Genomic DNA, 19,564 nt, shown 5'->3' on the forward strand with positions numbered 1-19,564 from the left:
TCGGCACGCGGACGCACGCAGTGCCGGAGGAGACCGCGCTCGGCACCGCCAGCCTCCGGAGCCGGGAGGGGACCCAGCCGGCGGGGCAGGGCCGAGTGGCTGGGCGGAGCACGTGACGCTCCCAGGCTGGCCCGGGGAGGGCTGGCCCGGGGAGGGCTGGCCCGGGGAGGGCTGGCCCGGGGAGGGCTGGCCCGGGGAGGGCTGGCCCGGGGAGGGCTGGCCCGGGGAGGGCAGGGGTGGGGAGGGCGGGGGGCCCTCGGTCGCCCGAGGCTGGAATCGACATTTGCCTCTGGCAGGAAAGTGAGCTGGTTAGTCCGTTTCTGTCTCCATTAGACACTCAACACACACAAGAGCAGGCGATTTCAGTAGCGTTTTAACTTTATATCGCAGGAACCTGGAAGCAAAAGGTAAGTTGCTTGTCACTCAGAAAAACAAACTTGAGAGTTGTGACCTAGAAAAGCACACGGCCACATGGTTGATTTTCAAAATCCGGTGTTGAAGATAGTAGATCGCCGTGGAAGGCAAGGGCCCATGTTTATTTCCAAATTGGAGACTGACCTGAACAGAAATGTGATTAATCTGGAGGGAACGGTGGTAAAAGGCCCCCCGGGTTAAATAGAGAAGGGCGCAAAAGCTGCTGGAATAAATTGCAAGTGACTCTTCCCTGCTTGTAAAACAATATTTCACATCTCTTTCGGGGGCGTGAGGGGAGGGAATGTTAGAATTGCGATTTAAACGCAAGTGAAAATAAACTGAACTGTGTGAAAAGGAATACAAGCGAAACCAGCCTCGGCTTTTGTCTTTTCACGTTTCAAAACCGTTTGTGTGGCTGTACGTGCACTGCTTAATTTTGAAATATGACATTTCAAATTTTCAACATGATTACAGTTGGGATTTTCTAAGGCATTCTACGCAAGGCTGTTTCAGTTGTGAATGAGAAAATTTGACACCGTATGTATTTTCTGTAATAGTAGGATGACTCACTTCTCCCGAATGTGACAAAAATTAGAAAACGTGAAGTAATGAGTTATTGTGTATTTACTCTTTCATGTCTGAGAGATCAAATTCTTGGCCACAAGATTTAAGAAAACACAGGTAGAAATACAAGCATGCAGAAGTGCTTGATTTTAAATAAATAGTTGAGTAAATGGTACAAATATGTGGTGTCATTATATTTTTCTTTGGTAAATACAACATAATATTGGACTATAGCTATTGGGAGTAAATAAAATATTCACCAATGCAATTAGTATAATATTCCATCATGACTATGCTTCAAATTAAAGTATTTGATATCCTACTGGATATATGACTTGAGCGACCCTGAACCTCTCCGCAGAGCATGCCCGTGCATTCTGTTTTAACTGTCATTTTGGGTTACACAAAATGTTTATTTCTTCGCTGCATTTGATGAAGACTATAAAGAATAACTAGATTGTTTCCTTTCATTACTAATCCCCTTATTGCGAGCTCTTTTTAAATCCTGTTCCATGCTTGGAGTCTGTAATCATTCGGATTTCTCCTTCTGTGTGCTGTTTGTTTTCTGTGGTTCCCGAAGGGCCAGACAGGCAGCGCGCACCAAGCCAACGGCCCGGAAGGGAAGCCAGAGCGGGACTCTCCGGTCGCTTGCTCCTCGCCTCCCGGGACTTCCAGGGTCTTCCCAGCGCCCCGGGCCTCCCCCCGACAGCGTCACGTGGCGGCGTGGGGCCCGCCTCCGGTGACGTCACCGCGCTCGCAGCCGTCGCGCTGAAGAAAGGATGCTCTAGGATGCTGTGCAGGTGGGCGGCAGGGCTGCGCCATGCGGCACTGCAGGTAAGGGGCGCGCGGCGGGGACTCTGCAGGCGGAGTCCCGGCCCGCGGGCCTGCAGCCCGTCGGCGCCCCAGAAAGGGAAGTGGGGTCTCTGGCTGCTGCAGTTTTTGCATGCACCATGCTGGGGATGGTGGTGGTGGTGATGGTGGTGCAGGCCCACGCGTGACTAGGGTCTCGGCTTGCCCACCCAGGAAAGTGGGCAGGGGCCGGGGGCCCAAGCCCAGGAGGGAAAAAAATCTGGAACGATCACCAGGACGTGCATTTTAAGGAAAGGGTCCTGTCAAAGACAGCTGTCAATTGTTTTCCAGCTGTCATTGTGCTTAAATAGTGACACATTTATTCTCCTTACAGGGGTTTGTCCTTAGTATTTAGCTAGATTTCCTTCAAAGCAAAAGCTGCTTTTTTTTGAATGGAAGGAAACTTCTTGGTTAGCAATTTAAAGAGCTAGATGTGCAATCTAAATAGTTTTGCATTATTTTGCAAGGTTGCAGCGTTTGAAGGGGATATGTCAGAAATGTATTTTTTTCTTCTAGGTCTTTTAGGTAGATAAAAATAACCATATCCAATAAAATAAAATAAAGCCTCCAAAGATAACGTGCAAGTGTAAGAAGGAGCGGATCTCAGCTACATCTTTTTAAAAACAAAATGGTCTGTAGGAAGGGGTGGGGGTGGACCCCGAGATGAACACACAAACCCACGGATTCCCAGTGTTCTTTTTAATTCCCTTGCTGAAAAATCAGCTTGCTGGAAGAAGGGCTTGATGACTCAGCGGCAGACGTGGGGTGGGGGTGGGGGAGTGGTCAGGTGACTTTTCAGTTCTGGCTGGAGGAGGGTGGTGGTGGTGGGATTTTAATGGAGTGCTGATAGTTCCGACCTGTGTTTGCATTCCTTTCTCTCCTTCAAATACAACCCGAGGCCAGGACACGTGAGGGAACCCTCAGGGGGATAATGTTGCATTTTCCTGTAAAACATGACGCCCCTGGAAACGGTGGTGTCAGTAAACTGTATTAGAATTCACACCTGAATAATTTGACCCACCAGCAGCTGTCGGTGGACCTGTAAAGCAGTGCTGTTTTAGTTGATAATTAAATAAAGCTTTTTTTAAAAAAAAAAAACAGTGGGTTTACTGTGTTCTTAGGCAGCCCAAATGGCTTGGACTCTAAGAAGGGGATTATACTTCCTTTCTCTCCTTTACTTTCCAACCCATTTTCAGTGGATTTGCTCCAGTCACTTATTTCAGAGTAAGACAAAGCTGTAAGAACAATAGAGAATTTAGGACTTTTATAAGCTTGCCACCCAGAAGACATCGCGGAGAAAAGCGACAGAGTATGAGTGAACCCTGTTTAAAGAAAAATGTGGGTGAAGTGAGCAAGACTTACCATGTGCTAAAATCAAAATAATATTTCTGAGCACTTAATGCTATGTAGAGAGATGAGCTGGCTACGCATTGAGAGACAGACTTGCATGCATTTCAGTCTAGAGGTCCGTGTCAAAATTATATCTATATCCATATCCATGTCCTGTATAATCTGTCTCTATCTCTGTACCTATCATCTATGTCTTTATTACTGTAGTCTTTTTAAAAAATGTATGTTTAACTGTATAATAAAATGCCAAGCTGTTTTCCAGGGTGGGTGTACTATTTTGCATTTTTTGCCAGCAATGTGTGAGCATTTCAGTTCCTCGGCATCCTTGGCCAGCACCTCGGTATTGTAGTTTTTTTCTATTGAAGTATGGTTGACATGTAGTGGTGTGGTATTTTTAAGAAGTTTTTAGCCATACTAGTATGTATGTGTAGTGTCTCACTGTGTTTATTTTTTTAAGTGAATGAGTCTTATTGTATGTAAATTATACCCAGCACCTGAGTATTTTCAGTTTTTTAAAAGAAATTTGGTCATTCTAGTAGGTAATAATTATCTCATTGTATTTTTAAGTTATTTTTCGTAATTTACTTATTTATATGTTTCATTTCGATTCCCCCTGTTAGACTGTGGACTCCTTGAGGGCAGGGATTTGTGTTTGACTCACTCCTCCATTTCCAGCATTGGGCTTGGCACCGGAGTATTTATGACTGTTTAGTAAATTGTCAGTGCCGTGCCAGAGGGATCAGGGCTGATCTGGATTTGGCGGCACATGGCTTCCGGCTGCAGTCACTACCAAGGAGCAGAAAGCTAGCCATTTTCATTACCTAGCTGCTAACTGATCTTCATTTTTCATTAATTATTTTCAGGTCTCTGGCTCCAATGAACCTTCAGTTTTAAAAAAAAAATTTATTTCTCCTATTCTCCACCCCCTGCCTCTGGCGACCACCACCCATCTATTCTCTGTATCTATGAACTTGCTTTTTTTTTTTTAGATTCCATATGTAAGAGGGATCATGTGGTATTTGTCTTTCTCTTTCTGACTTATTTCACTTAGCATAAGCACTCCACCCATGTTGTTGCAAATGGCAAGATTTTATTCTTTCTTATAGCTGAATAATATTCCAATGTATAGATACCAGAATTTCTATAACCGTTCATCCATCGATAGACACTCAGGTTGCGTGCATATTGGTTACTGTAAATAATGCTGCAGTGAACATGGGCATGCATGTATCTTTTTGAGTTAGTGTTTTCATTTTCTTTGGATAAATATCCAAGCATGGGGTTGCTGGATGATGGGGTATTTCTATTTTTAGTTTTTTGAGGAACCTTTGTAATATTTTCCATAGTGGCTACACCAATTTACTATTCTTACCAAGGGTACACGAGGTTTCCATTTTCTGCATATCATCACCAACAGTTGTTATTTCTTGTCCTTTTGATAACAGCCCTTCTAACAGGTGTGAGGTGATATCTCATTGTGGTTTTGATTTCATTTCCCTGATGATCAGTGATGTTGAGCATCTCATCATGTACATGTTGGCTATCTGTATGTCTTTTTTGGAAAAATATCTATTTAGGTCTTCTGCCTATTTTTTAATCGGATTTCTTTTTGCTGTTGAGGTGTATGAGTTCTTCATGTGTTTTGAATGTTAGCCCCTTAACAGATATATGATTTGCAAATACTTTCTCTGAATGTTGTGCCCTAGATTGCCTTTTCATTTCGTTGATTGTTTCCTTTGCTGTGCAGAAGCTTTTTAGTTCAATATTGTTCCACTTACTTATTTTTGCTTTTGTTGCCTTTGCTTTTGGTGTCTCAGAAAATCATTGCCAAGACCTGTGTTAAGTAGCTTACTGCCTATGTTTTCTTTAGGAGTTTTATGGTTTCAGTTCTTAATGCTCAGATCTTTAACCCATTTTGAGTTAATTTTCATGGATGGTATACCTTTGTGTGTGGTATTTCTTTCCAGGTTCGGACATCCTGCTGTGTTGCTGCAGTAATTTATTCATTGCAATTTTCTTCATTTAGTTCAAGTTGGCTACAAGAATTAAGATCCTTGGGTCTCCATCCTCCCCTCTTCCCCAGCCTCACCCTAGGCAGAGCAGAGCAGATGAGGAAGATGGTAAAGTAGAGACTTGGATTCCACTTCTGGCTTTTGGACTGTCACCTTGGATAAGTCCCTTTGTGTCTTTGGGCCTCAGTGTTCTAGTCCTCAGAGTAACCAAGGAATTTAGATCAGGGTTTCTCAACCTCAGCACCATGGACATTTGGGGCTGGATAAGTCTGTTGGGGGTCCGTCCTGTGCAGTGTAGGGTGTTCACAACATCCCTGGCCTCTACCCACTAGACATTAGTAACACCTCCTCCAAGCTGTGACAACCAAAAATATCTCCAGACGTTGCCCCCTGTCCCCGGGGGGAGCCGTGTGCCCCAGTTGAGCAGCACTGATTCCGGTGATCTCTAAGTGTTCTTCTGGCCCCAGTATTCTAGAATTCATTTTCCTGTGATTTGTTTAATGCTGAGCTCTTGGTCAGAGATCTGGTTCCCTTTCATAATGTGGCATATATTGTAAAATACAATGTGAAAGCTTTTTTCTGCTGTGGGGTTCCAGAAATAGCTTCTATCCAAAAGTGGAGGCCTGTTTGTGTGCCAGTAATAGCTGGGGAGCTGGCATGGCAGGAAGGAAAGTGTTGGGGAAAGAGACAACTGGATCCGCATGTGCTGAAGCCTCTAGTCTTTGGGTGCTCAGCAGACCTGGACTGTGTCACTGTACGTGTTACCTTGGAACCCGGGGGAGACCTGACACTGTGAGTACCTTTCCTTATCTGCCAAGTGGGAGACCAGTACCCGTGCAGTGCAAAGTCGTCGTAAGGAGGAGGTGGGCAGCTAGGAGGAGGCCAAGGCCACTGCCCACGGAACCCACGTGTGTGCACCCTCAGGGAAGCAGTGGTCACATGCTATAAGCCTCAGTATGGGACCTGAGTCTGAAGGTCTGGCTCTGACCCTTCGGAGGGCATTTTGGCTGCATCGCTTCCCCTCTAGGAATGGTGGCCAACTCCATAAAATGGGGCCAACTGTGCTTGCTGGTCCTGCTTCCTTGGCTCTTTGGAGGGACTTGGATGTAAGATGGTCTGCAAGCTGGAAAACTCGAGAGACAGGAAGCAGTGATGGTGTGGCCTTGAAGGTGTGGGCCACGTTTATTGTGTTTGTGGAGGGTGGGGGGCTTAGAATGGCTGTGGAGTTTTTCTTGTACCCCAGGCCTGGGACCGCACTGTGACCCCTCCCTCCCCTAATTCCCTAGCCTTCAGTGACCTCTCTGTCTTCTCTGCCTCTTCCTGGCCCTTAAGGAATTGGTCTCCGGGCCGCCGGCCTTCAGTGAGAAAGCACCTCTGTGCAGAAGGCTGGGGACCCAGCGGTCGCCTTCGCCCACTGCCCGGCCAGTTCCCTCACAGGGCGCCTGCAGTCTGGGTCCCTGAGCAGGCCCTTCCACTCCTGCCTCCCTCGGAAGGGCTGGCACCCTCGCTGGGCCACTTGGCCTTGTCTCTGCAAGTCAAACTTGTGAAAGAAAGTGTAAAAGGAGAGGGATTCTGCATCAGATGAGGCTAAGAGGCTGACTGTCCTAGTCAGAGCACCAGAGACCAGGTGCCCACCAGCAGCAGACACGGATTTCCCACAGCTCTGGAGGCCAGAAGTCCAGAATCAGGGTGCCAGCAGGGTTGGGGCTAGTGAGGGTCCTCTGCTGGGTTCCAGGTGGCCCCCTTTGCCTCACACCTGCACATGCAGCAGGAGACTGAACAGCTCTCTGATCTCTTCTTATAGGGCACTAATCCCATCACGAGGCCCCACTTTCATGCCCTGATGGCCACCCAAAGACCATGCTTCCTAATACATCACCCTGGTGTTAGGATTTTAACATAGGACTTTGCAGGGAGACACGTTCAGTCCATGACAATAACCAGATACTACTTGGAGCCCTTGATTGGATCCTGGCCTGAACAAACACCTATAGTAGGCATTAGGGGACATGGGTTATTTTTGTGTGACTGGCTATTAGATGATACAAGGAAACTACTGTGCACTTATCAGCTGTGATAATCTTGTGGTGGGGGAGACACCCAGCTAAGCCGCTTCTGGATTCCTGATCCAGAATCAGTAAGATGTTTGTTTCCTGCTTTCCTGTTTTGGGGTAATTTGTTACACAGCAATAGATAACTAACACATGTGTATGTGAAAAGTAAAGGTCTTACTTTTTAGAGATGCATGCTGAAGTAGGGATGAAGTGACATGATAGCAATGTTACTTAAAATAAAAAAAAACGTTTTTGGAGATTTCTTTAGATGTATGGCTGAATACGAGAATGGATGAATTCTCATGCCTGCTTTTACATTCAGTCTGTTACAATATCACATGTCACGTAACCTCAGGAAAATCCTTCTGAGCATTCACAGAGAGCAAGAATGGAAAAAACCAAATAATTTAAGATTATTATAAAAGTATTTTTGGTATCATGGGCCTCCTATAGGGTCTTGGGGTACCCAGGTCTCTCCAGGTCACACTTTGAGAACCACTCCTCTAGATCAGTAATTTACTTTTAAATGGTTCAGTTAAATGGAGAGAGAAAGAGATGAGGCAAATAAGACCAAAGAGGAACTGCTGTTGAGTCTGATTTGTGCTAGTCATTGGACGCTTCCAGGTAGTGTTCTGTGTATTTGAAAATGTTAATAATGAAACATTTTAAGGAAAGAAAAGAAATGTAGACTCTTGGACATGTGGGGCATTCTGACTGAGCAGGTCTGGGGTGAGGCCCAGTGGCAGCATTTTTGACCTGAGCTCCAGGTGCTGTGATCTCACGGAGCTGAGGCCTGCGGATGCCGAGATTCCCAGCTTACCCACTTCCCCACTACCCCGCTGTGCCCCTGAACCAGACTGAGGGGGGTTAGTTGGTGGCAATGGCTCATTTGTTCCCCCTCCATGGATGGGGACAGTCTATCCCTTGTACACTCTCCCTCCTCAGCAGACCCAGGTGTGCTGGCTGGGGGGATGGCTTTGTTATCAAACCATTGCTGAACCATATTTTCAGAGTACGGCTGGAGATAAACTTTCCAAGGGCCATGGTGGGGTTCCTTTAGAGAGCGTGGTAAATATTTTTTGAATGACTTGTTTTCTGTATTTCATGCACATAGTGAGAATTTCAAGTGGTATAAGGTTATGTGAAGAAAACAAAGCTTCCTTCCAATTCCCGGTCTCCTGATCCCCCTTCCAAGACAGCCCCTTGCTTATATTTGGCTTCTGATATATATAACTTGCTAATATATGGTTTCTGGAAATGTCTGTGCAGACACACCCATCAATGAACGTGGATAGCACTCCCCCCACTATTTTTTTTTTTGCTTTATTGGGATATAATTTACATGGAGAAAATACATAACTCTTAATTCAGATGGTTTTGACAGAGCACGTTCCCAGTACCCCCAGAAGGCCCTGTCTTGCTCCACTCTGGGGCAACTAGCGATCTGATTTCTGGCAGCACAGTTTACGTTTGCCCACTTTTCAACTTCATAGGCAAAGAATCCTACAATATGTACACTTCTACGTTTGACTTCTTTCACTCAGCATGATTTTGAAGTTCATCTACATTGTTTCATGTAATTGATTCTTTCCATTTCCTTGTGAATAGCACTTTTAGAGAAAAGTGTCAGTACTCGGTATATCCCGTTTTTCTGCCTACTAGTGGTTGGAGACTGTTTCACATCCATGTGCACATAGCGCATGCCATCATGTGGCCGGTGTGGCACTGTATTTAACCAGTCCCCTATTAAGGGACATCTGGATTACTCAAGCTTTTGTAATCAATACCAATGGTATTATGAAAGTAAACATGCTAGCAGAAAAGATCCTCTGGGATTCATTAAATGCACAGAATTTAGGTGTTGAAAGTAAGCTTCAAAATCAAAACAACCTTATATTTTATGAATGAGGAAGAGATGTCTGGAGGAGTCAGGTGACTTGCCTGAGGTCTTGTGACTGATAGTGATAGAGCTGGGGAACCACCTAGGTCCCTTGATGCCTGGTACAGAATGTTCTTTACTTCACTCAAGGGTCTGTGAGGGCAGTGACGGTGCATGCCCTAGTTGCCACTGTAGATGGCACACCTGGCAGAGTAGGCATGCCTTAAATGTTTGTTGACTGGAAAGGTAAGGGAAGTATCAGTATCCGGAGGAAAGGCCATCGATCCCGTGAGAACTGTAAATGCATTTCCGTAAGACATGAGCCTCAGCATTCATTCGTTTGTTCATCCACTCCCTCATCCTCCTTGTTCAGCAAATATTTGCTGGGGGCCTGCTACGTGTTGAGGCCAGGGTTCCTCAACCTGATGCTGTGGACATTAGGCCCACATGATTCTCAGTGGCGGGGCCATCCTGTGCATTGTGGGAGATTTATCAGCTTCCCTGGCCTCCGCCTGCTAGATGCCAGGAGCAACCGCTGTCCTGCCCCCAGGTGTGGCAGCCAATCTCCAGACATTGCCAGATGTCCCTTGGTGGCAAGTTACCCCCAGTTGAGACCTACCAGTCTAGGCCATGGGATGCACCATGGACCCAAATGACAAGGTTCGTGTTCTTGTGGAACTGATACTTGAGTTGAGGAAAGCGAAAAGGACTCTCTAGGTTGTGCTGTCTGGTGAAAAAGGGTAGGATGCAAAGGGCGGACGGAGATGGATTCAGAATGCTAGCTATACAGGCCACGAAGCCTCCCTGGGGGCTAACACGTGAACAGCAACCTGAATGAAGTGAGAGCCATGTGAACATCAAGGGGGCTGAGTGTTCAGGGCTGAATAATAGCCAGTGCAAGGGCCCTGGGGCAAGGGAGGGCTGGGTGCACTGGAGCAATAGCAAGGGGTATCCAGAGAAGAGCAATCCAGAGGACATGTGGTGGGAAACGTACACAGGGGTAGCTGGGGGCAGACCACTTGGGGACTTGGCAGGAGTGGCACTAGCCCTGGATTATTCTAAGTTTAACAGAAGCCATTGGATGCTTTTGGGTGGAGGAGCAACACGTAGGGACTTGTGTTTGAAAGGATGACTGGCTGCTGTAAGAGGAGTCAGAGGCGGCTGAGAGCAAGTGGGGTGGCCAGTGAGGTGGCAGTTAGAGCTGGACCATGCCTCTAATTTACTTAGCATCAATGTTGTGCTAGGCGCCAGGGCGGGCCTTGGTGAGGTGAAATTTTGAACGTGTAATACAGCATTTCGACATAGAAGCCATGGAGGCTGTGCATGTCACCTCTTGCAGCTGGGTCAGGGATAGTACCCTCGATGGGTGGCAGTTTGCAGGGACAGCATGTGCATTTCACAGATGATACTAGAAAGGCTCTCCTTGCAGCCGTCCTGTGGTGGATGGAGTCACCCAAGGCCTTGGGTTGCCATTTGATGGCTGTGATTCTTGGGGTGGTGATCATATCCGTACACAGCTTTCTCACTGCCCCTGGAGCCTGCCACACTCATCCGAATCTGAACCGGCTCTTCTCTGGGCCTGGAAGGCACATGCGTGCCAGCCCAGCTCATTCACAGCCTGTGGTCACTGTGTTCCAGCTCCCCATGTGTGGCCGGGCGTCCTCCGCCATCGCCCTGCTGTCGGCCCTCCCCGACACGCTTCCCTCTGCAGTGCTGCCCTCGGAGGCGCTTGCTTGCTGCAACGGGGGTCTTCATGCCGTTCTGCCGGGGAGGAGCCTGGTCTGGCCGCTGGGTGCATTGATGGAAGTGTGAGACAGGCGCCTTCCCTGTAGCGCCTCCTGGAGTCATGTAAGGGCAGAGGGCTGGGGACAGGCGCTTGGCCCCCCAAGGATGGCGCCGGGTCGGTCAGTGTCGGGCCGAGGGAGAGTTGCCCACGGACACTGCGTTCGCCATATCCCCCTCCTTGCCGTGGGGGCCGCTCCTTGCCATGGGGGCTGGGGCCCTGCTCACTCGCTTCTGTGCCCAGCGCTCTTTACATGCTTCTCTCTGGGCTGACGGTGCTTACCTGGGCCTGGTTCTTCGTTGGCCTTCTGGGTTTCTCTGGCCAAATGCGACACTTGCTGTCCCCGCCGCTGGGCCCCTTGGTGGTGCTAGCCGGGTGGCAGGGCTTTGTGCTTAAGAGATGGGAAGGCTGGCCACAGCGATTACGGACCAGCTCTTTTTCCTCTTAGCTGAGGCATTCCTCTGCCAGCACCCCTTTGGCCAAGACTTTGAGAAAGCCTTCAGCTTGGTGCCCCAGATAGATAGGCTTAGCCACCCCAGGCCGTCTTCCCTGCAGCCTCATTCGAGGAACACCTCAAGGCCATGTTTGGTGACTCACTGGGTCTGACCTTTACAGAGCTGCTAGTCATGAAGGTCTGTTTAGATCTTACTTATCCCTGAGGGGCTGTACCCCATATAAGCAGAGAATAGGTTGGGTCGGAGGAAAATGGTCAATAGAAGGTCAGTCAGGAGGTCCCGGGAGAGGGAGGGACACAGAGCTGTGTTCCCCGCCAGCATTATCTTCAGGAGCTGCTACGGGCTGAATTGTGTCCCTCAAAATTCATATGTTGAGGTACCCCAGTACCTTGAATGCAACTGTATTTGGCGATAGGGTCTTTTTAGAGGTAATCAAGTTAAAATGAGAGCATTAGGGTGGGCCCCGATCCAGGATGACTCATGCCATTGTAAGAGGAGGAAATTTCAGTACAGAGAGAGAGGCACAGAGAGAAGGCGACGTGAAGGGACCCAGGGAGGGGACAGCTGTCTGCACGCCAAGGAGAGGGGCCTGGGGTGGAGGCCCCCCTGGCACCCCCAGAAGGAAGCGACCCAGGCAACCCCGTGATCCCAGGCTTCTGGCCTCCAGAGCTGTGAGGCAATACGTTTCTGTCGTTTGAGCCAGCCGGTCTGTGGGCCTCCGGCCGGGTGGCCCTAGGGAAGCGCCGCGGCCACGGGGTCGGGGGAGCGGAGGCCCTGTCTGGCCGGAGGCCAGAGAGTGGCTGGCGGGCCTCTGTGCAGCTCAGGAGAGGGTTGGTGGCAGCAAGCTCTCTGGGGAGCAGGCAGCTCTCGGGTCCTGAGAGGACCCAGGCCTGCCAGGCTGTGGGAGAGCAAGGGCCGCAGGGCCTGGCTGGAATGTGGCCACCTGCTCACTGTCTGTAAGACCTGAGCCCATGGCCTACCCTCGCCTCTGCCTCAGTCTGCTCACCTGTAATGCGGCCTGAGGGTGACAGTATTTAATTCAGAGAGTATCAAGAGCCCTAACAACTGAATATGTCTGCAGTGCTTAGAATGGCACCCAGCACCCTGCGAACCCTATAAAAAGTTGTCTGTTATTATTGTGAGAAGGAGTCTCTTGGGGGGGGGGGCAGTTCTAAGTCCTTGGCCCTTAGCACCAGCAACACAGAGACCTAACGCCCCCTCTCCCTGCCCCCGGTGGCGGGGACGTGAGAATACTGAAAGTCCATTGTGTCACCCATGGCTGCATGTAGTCGGCCACATCTCCTTTCCACCATGCAGGCTCTGTTCCAAGATGGGCCAGCATGTCCCCGGGGCTGTGGGGAGCATGCCGTGCAGGGGTCCCAGCCCACGCTGGCCTCCCGCCCTGTGGAAGCCAGACTGTAGCTGAAGGAGCACTGCGTGCTGTGGGTGGGAGGCGCTGGTGAGGACGGAGGGAGAGGAGATGGCTCTCCTTCCAGCCTTGCCGGCTCCAGGCACAATTTTGAAACAGCCAAAGCTGAATTCTCACAGCTCTTTCTGCCCGGCCTTTAGCTCTGAGCTTCCCTCTCTTTGGGACTGTCATTGGTCATGTGGCCACCGGAGGGCTCCTCTCACTGTCAGTGCTGCTTGGTCTTCTCCGTGTGGGGAGCCCAGCTTGGGGCTGGAGGATTGGCCGGGAGGTGTGAATGAATGTCCAAGGCGTCTGCATCCTCACGAGCGAGACTCCATTATCTCAAATGAATTTGAAGGTGGTGGGGTTTCAGGCGGTAGAGGTGAGCTGAAAAGCTTTGACTGGGCCCCAGCGCCCCTGCCCCCTGGTATTCGTGCCCATGCCGACCCCTCCCACCGTGATCACTCAGGGCTGATCTGTGCCACCAGAGGACACCGTGGAAGGGATGCTGTGTGACTTCCAGGGCTAGGTCACGAGAGACTCTGCCGCTTCCACCTCGCTCCGGGGCAAGCCAGCTGTCATGTCCTGAGAACCACTCAAGCAGCCCTGTGTAGATGCCGAACGGAGCAGAACCGAGGCCTCCCACCAACAGCAAGCACCAACTTGCCAGCTATGTCTGGGAGCCAAGTTGGAAATGGGTCCCTGCCTTTCTCCAGCCTTCAGATGACCGCAGCCATAGCTGACAGCTTGGCCACAGTCTCCTTAGACACCTTGAGCCGGGAAGTCCCAACCAAGCTGCTCCCAAATTCCTGATATAGAGAAACTGTGTAAGTCCATACACATTTACTGTTGTGAGCTGCTAAGTTCTGGGGTCATTTGTTGTGTAGCATAGGACAACAAATACAGCTGGAAAGAGCCCAGGGTTTTCTGGGACTGGGGGCCTAGTGCTGGCCGCTCCTTGAGGCAGCTCCCCCAGCTGCCTCCCTCTTCTGAAGCTCCACTTTCCTCTGATTGCTCCATTTTTGTTCATGTGTGGTGTCTGTCTGTGTGTCTGTCTCTCTCGGGTTGCACAGGAGAGGAGCTTCATGCAAGGTTTAGATTTATTGATTTTAAATTAGGGCATATTGATGATGAGCTTGAGTATACTGAATTTAAGTAAGTGGACAACTCCCTATGTTTCATGAAAATGAGTATCTCTGTGTTCATAGCCTGGAGACTTCAATAGACTAGCCCTCATATGCCAGTGGGGTTTGGATGTCTGGCCGTCACTTCACGCACCCAGCATTTGCACATGTGTGACGTAAGTTTCTACGTGAGCATCTCTTCTTTCCCTCCCACACCGGCAAAACGTGCTCCGGCTTGTAATGCAGTGTGTGGCCCATGTCGTCTGCACACTGTTGCACAGTGGGTGTGCAACCCCAGTGCCTGAGGGTTCAGACTGTGATCTGGATAACTTTGGTGGGAGATCATTTTGGAAAGAGATGATGCGAGAGGTATTGTAAAAGAGGAAGTATTTCACGGGCACTTCAGAGAAGCGTTGCCTCATGGCAGCTAAACATGTAACTGCTGTAAAGTGAGGCAGTGAGATTTAATTCCAGCTGATGGCTCTTTTGGATTGCCTTCGATAAACATTTTATTGAAATGCATGTGCCAAAAAGTGTGTAGAACAGAAGTGCTCAACTTGATGAATTTTCACATAGTAACACACCTGAGTAACCGGTGCCCAGGCCCAGAAATGGAACATGACCAGCCCCCAGAAGCCACCCACATGTCCCTGTCTAGTCACTCCGCAGCCCAAGAGTGTCTGCTACCACAGATTCATTTTGCTTGTTTGGAACTTTATATTAATGGACTCGTGTATTCCTTTGTGTCTGGCTTTGCTTGACAGTAGGCTTGAGGGCGTCATCCTTGTCTGTGTTTGCAGTGGTACATTGTTCATCCTCATAGTTGTGTATAGTTGACTAGTTTTCTCTGTACGTATCTTTTTTCTCTTACTGCTCTTAAGATATCCTTCTTTTCACTGGTTCTAACAATTTGTTTATGCTATGTGTTGGTGTGATTTTCTTTTTTGGGGGGCTTGGGGTTTGTTGAGCTTTCTGTATCCGTGGGATCGTAGTTCAGCAGTTTATATCTTTGTGTACAGCAGGATTTCCTGTAGTAAATGTTCTAGTCAGCTCATCTGCTGAGGAGTGTACAGCAGCCGCTGTCGGCGCTCAGACTGTCCAGGAGCTGCTGGAGGCCTCAGCACAGCTGTTAGTCTGTTGTAGTCAGTAAAGGGTATCAGAGTTTTCCTGAGTTCTTGCATGGATGGCAAGTTTTACTTTGCCCATTATTAGCACAATGTATCCCTTTTGGTTTTCTTTCGTGGCTCTTGCTTTTGATGTGGTTTCTGATGACTTTTTGCTTGGCCCTGGGTCATAGAAAATGTTGTCCATTCGTACAGGGCCATAAAAACCACTCTTGGGTCTTCTGGAGAAAATGCCACGGGGCACTGCCTTCTTCTGCCGTTTCCCGTGAGCGGGCCCTGAGGCAGGATTCTGGGGTGCGGAGTTTGCGCAGGGGCTCCTGAAGCAGCTCCACTGCACGCTTGCAGACTCTAGGGAACGGTGCCTGCTGTGCCAGGGGTCCCCCAGGATTGCCTCTAGGCTCACCAGGAGGACTCCCAGGACTCAGCGTACAGTCGCCTTCACAGCTGTGGTTTATCACAGGGAAAGCATAGTAAGCAGTTGGTGAAGGAAAAGGCTCTCAGGGCGGAGTGTGGAGGAGACCAGGGACAAAGTCCTTTCCCAGAGTCCTTTCCCAGCGGAGTCGCACAGGACACACTCCACTACTCCCGCGGTGACTTGACACAACACGTGTGAACTGTTGTCACCTGAGGGCTTGTTAGATCCTCAGGGCCTGGGGTTTTTACTAGGGCCTGGTCCTGCAGGCACCCTCCGCCTAGCGCCCACCAAATGCCAGACCCCCAGAAGGAGAGCAGGGGTTCATCATAAATCACATTCTCTGGAAACCCGTGTAGGGACAGAGAGCCATTCTCACCTGCTCTGGGAATGGTGGGCGCCCTCCTGAAGTCCAAGTTCCCAGATGCCAGCCAAGTGCCAGCCTTACAAGCAGGCCTTCCTAAGGAGAACAGTCTCCAGCCTGCAGAGGTCCGTCTTTTCTGCACAGGTACTAAAACACGTGCCTTTCTGAAATGATCCTGTTAAGGGGCAAAGGAGTAGGGGTATTCATACTGCAGTTCCCGAGAGTCATCGGTTAGGACCTGCTCCCAAGGATGCACTTCAGGCATGCCATTCAGAGCCACCTCGTGTGGGTCCCGAAGCAGTGACCTCAGGCATAGAGATAGGTTGGAAATCAGATGGAGCGTACTAGAAGGTTTTGAGGGATATGGGTGGGGTACTGGCAACACTGGATGCAGAACTTATTCTAGAAAGAAAACGTGTCTAACATAGAGTGGCCTTTGGAAAGCAGGAAATGCTGCCATCTGCAACAGATGGATAGACCTGGAGGACATTGTGCTCAGGGAAATAGGCCAATCCCGGGAAGACAAGCACCGCATGACCCCACATAGAGGAGGCACCTAGAGCAGTCCGTCTCCTAGAAGCAGGAAGCAGGAGTGGCTGCCAGGGGCTGGGAGGGGAAAATGGGGAGTTGCAGTTCAGTGTGTATAAAGCTTCAGTTATGCAAGATGAAAACTACCTCGAGATGTGCCGTACACCATTCTGCTTATAGTTAACAGCACTATGCTGGCCACTTAAATGTTCGTTAAGAGGGTAGATCTCATGTTTTTTTTTAAAATCACAATTTAAGAAGAAAAAAATGCTGTTAGATCACTGAGGAGGAAGCCCCAACTCTCCCTGTGGAAACTAGTGCACACTGCATGGATAGGGTAAAAAAGAACAGAGTTCTGGAGGGTGAATAGGAGCTTTCCAGACAGGACAGGCAAGTTCAAGGTAAAGGAAACAGCACGCTAGAAGGTACAGGTTTGGGCCTGACATTTTTTGGTTTTTGATCAGATATGCTGATAAGTCTAATTAGCCTGGGATGGGGTGTTCTCCTTATTTAGTTAAGCCCTAATTTTAGTTTAGAACCTGTCCTCCTTCATCTTCATCTGGGTGATTTCCTGCTTGCTTTCATCTTCTGTTGTTATTGCCAATGTCCCATTATACAAAATACAGGTTTCCTTGAACTGGTACAGATCCCTGTTCTGAGGGTGAGCCAACCCATTCAGAGTTGCTTTTAACATCAAAGCCATAGATGACATCATTAATACTGTTATAGTTAACACATGCTTGTCCTCACGGGCCTGGGGGGAGTGAGGCTTACTGGACAGGGTCTGCTGTTGAAGACTTTGACCCTAGCCTCTTGGGTCTTCATGCTGGAAGACCAAACCTGCAGGCACTTTCTTAACTTGAAGGATTGGATAAAAGACCCAGGTGTTCCATGTGTTTTGCAAAGTCCCTTTGTAGGCAAATCTGGTAGTGTATGAGGGGTGCATTGCTTCAGCATGAACCTCGATTCTGTCCTGTTTCTGTTGGCAGCTTTCTCATCTGTTGCTGCCTGGTCCCCTCCCCTGGAGTTGGTCTGCAGTGCCACAGCTAACTTACCTGTCTTCGTTTCTCTTCTGTCTCAGAGCCCAAGTGAACTGTATCTATTAAGTACCTATGGTGTGGCTACATAACAATCCCTTAAAGAAGCCCAGTGGCTTAGAACAATAACTATTTATTTTTCTCACAGTGCACAGGTTGGCTGGGTGGTTTGATTGGGCCAAACTCAGCGGATCTTGGCTGTGGTCACTCATGAATCTGTGCTTGGCTGGGCCTAAGCGATCTAGGGTGGCCCCTGCTGAGATGCCCCGACTCAACTCCATGTGGTCTCTCATCTCCCAGCATTCTAGCCTAAGCTTCTCATGGCAGAGACACAGGTCCAAGAAAAAAAAGTAGAGGCTGCATCACCTTTTGGAGTCTAGACTCAGTACATGCATGCTGTCATTTCTACTGCATGGCACAAGGTCAGCCAAGATACAAGGGGTGGAGAAATAGACTCCACCTCTTTTTAAAAAAAATTTTTATTAAGGTATGATTGATATACACTCTTATGAAGGTTTCACAAGAAAAACAATGTGGTTACTACATTCACCCATATTATCAAGTCCCCACCCATACCCCATACTGTCCATCAGTGCAGCAAGATGCCACAGATCCACTATGTGCCTTCTCTGTGCTCCACTGTTCTCCCCATGATCCCCCACACCATGTATACTAAACATAATACCCCTCAGTCCCCTTCTCCCTCCCTCCCCACCCGCCCTCCCACACCCCTCCCCTTTGGTAACTGCTAGTCCCTTCTTGAGATAGACTCCGCCTCTTAATGAGGAGGAGCTGCCAAGTGCCAGTGAAAATGTGGCAGATACAGGGAGGGGTAGAAAATCTGGGCCATTTTTTCAATCAATCCATTGCATAGAACAGGGGTAACAAATGTTTTCTGTAAATGGCCAAATAGCAAACATTTAAGGCTTTGTAGGCCATATTGTCTTTGTCATAACTGCTCAATTGTGCTGTTGTCATGTGAAAACATCCTTAGACAATATGTAAATGAGTGGGCATGGCTGTATTCCACTAAAACTTTTATTTGCAAAACCAGGCCAGCTGCAGTTTGCTGAACCCAGACTGAGTAGGACTCTTAGCTCAGGTTCTAGGGTGCTGTCCTTTCTGAAACCATGGCCTTGAGACCATAGCAGAGGTGTCATCTGCCAGCAAAAATGATCTTGCTGGAGAGAAGAAATAAAAACAGGAGAGAGGTTCATATGGAACTTATGCAGGTTGAGTTTGTCATTTAGCAAGTCCTTGGAGTTCACTGCTTGTTGCTCCCCCATCTGGCTGGATTCTTATTCCTTATCTATCCCCTCTTCCCAGTGGATCTGAGATAGAGGTCTTCCCGTTCTTCTGACTGGATGCCTGCTTCGTACGCATTTCCTGACCCTCTTGTCGTTCTTAACCCCATCCTGAGAAGTGACATCACCACGTCTTCTGGGCCCCCAGGGAAGCCCCTGATTAGATCTACAGGTTAATCATGTTTATTTTCCTTTACCAATTATGTATCTGATTGTCATGACCATGACATGCTCCATCAGAGTTTAAAGATGTAATTGTTCTCCAGAGTGAGTTTTGGTTTCAACCATTATTGCCTGGAGTTGTTGCTTGACTAGAGATTTGGTTAAATTTCAAGTAAGATGAACTCCTTTTTTTAGTAGTGTCCAGGTTTCTGCACTTCTTCTATCTGCTGGCTCAGTCTTGCACATGTTGTGGGTCAGCAGCCTGCTGTCTCATTTTTCCCGCCAGAGATTGTCTTTACCACATATTCTATGAGGCTATTACCACCTTGTTTTTGTAGAAATGACAACAAAGTCTTTGCTTTCTAATTTTACTCCTTCCCTTTTATTATTGGTTGCTACTGACTTGTGCAATGTGATCCTTCCCTGGGTACTCATCAATGGGTATAGTTTTCAGCTTGGCATGGCTCAGACCTCAAACTTTTAAAGTTTTAAAGCAGCTGAGTTGTGCAGACGGTCAATAAATCTCTCACTATGGCCACCTTATTGCTTGTAAGGTGATTACCCCACTTTGTCTGTAGTGTCTTTTGAATTTGATTAAAATGCAGTTTCATCAGGCTGTGGTGAGTCCTCCAGATATAAAAATACCTAAAGCAATGAGAGAAGGCTATGCTCAAATATTTTTATACCTACCTTTTACTTCTTGAACCATCTATTCCAGCACTTTTGTGGCCCTGTAATTCC

At 48.5% G+C, this 19,564-nt stretch overlaps 1 protein-coding gene across 4 annotated transcripts in view; it reads left to right on the top strand.

Annotated features, from left to right (window-relative positions):
- The first annotated feature begins 239 nt into the window (after positions 1–239).
- The window catches only part of CLCN4 (chloride voltage-gated channel 4), a 57,894-nt gene continuing 38,569 nt past the window's right edge, over positions 240–19,564 (top strand). For 2 of the 4 annotated variants that reach the window (XM_036913004.2, XM_036913006.2), the window contains exons 1-2: positions 241–407; positions 1,559–1,812. The gene's annotated coding sequence lies outside the window, so the exon portion shown is untranslated. Of the gene's footprint in view, positions 408–1,558; positions 1,813–19,564 lie in introns of all 4 variants that reach the window. The other 2 variants (XM_036913008.2, XM_036913007.2) reach the window with 2 other exon arrangements.

The sequence above is a fragment of the Manis pentadactyla genome, chromosome X (genome assembly GCF_030020395.1).
Source record: "Manis pentadactyla isolate mManPen7 chromosome X, mManPen7.hap1, whole genome shotgun sequence".
NCBI lineage: Eukaryota > Metazoa > Chordata > Mammalia > Pholidota > Manidae > Manis > Manis pentadactyla.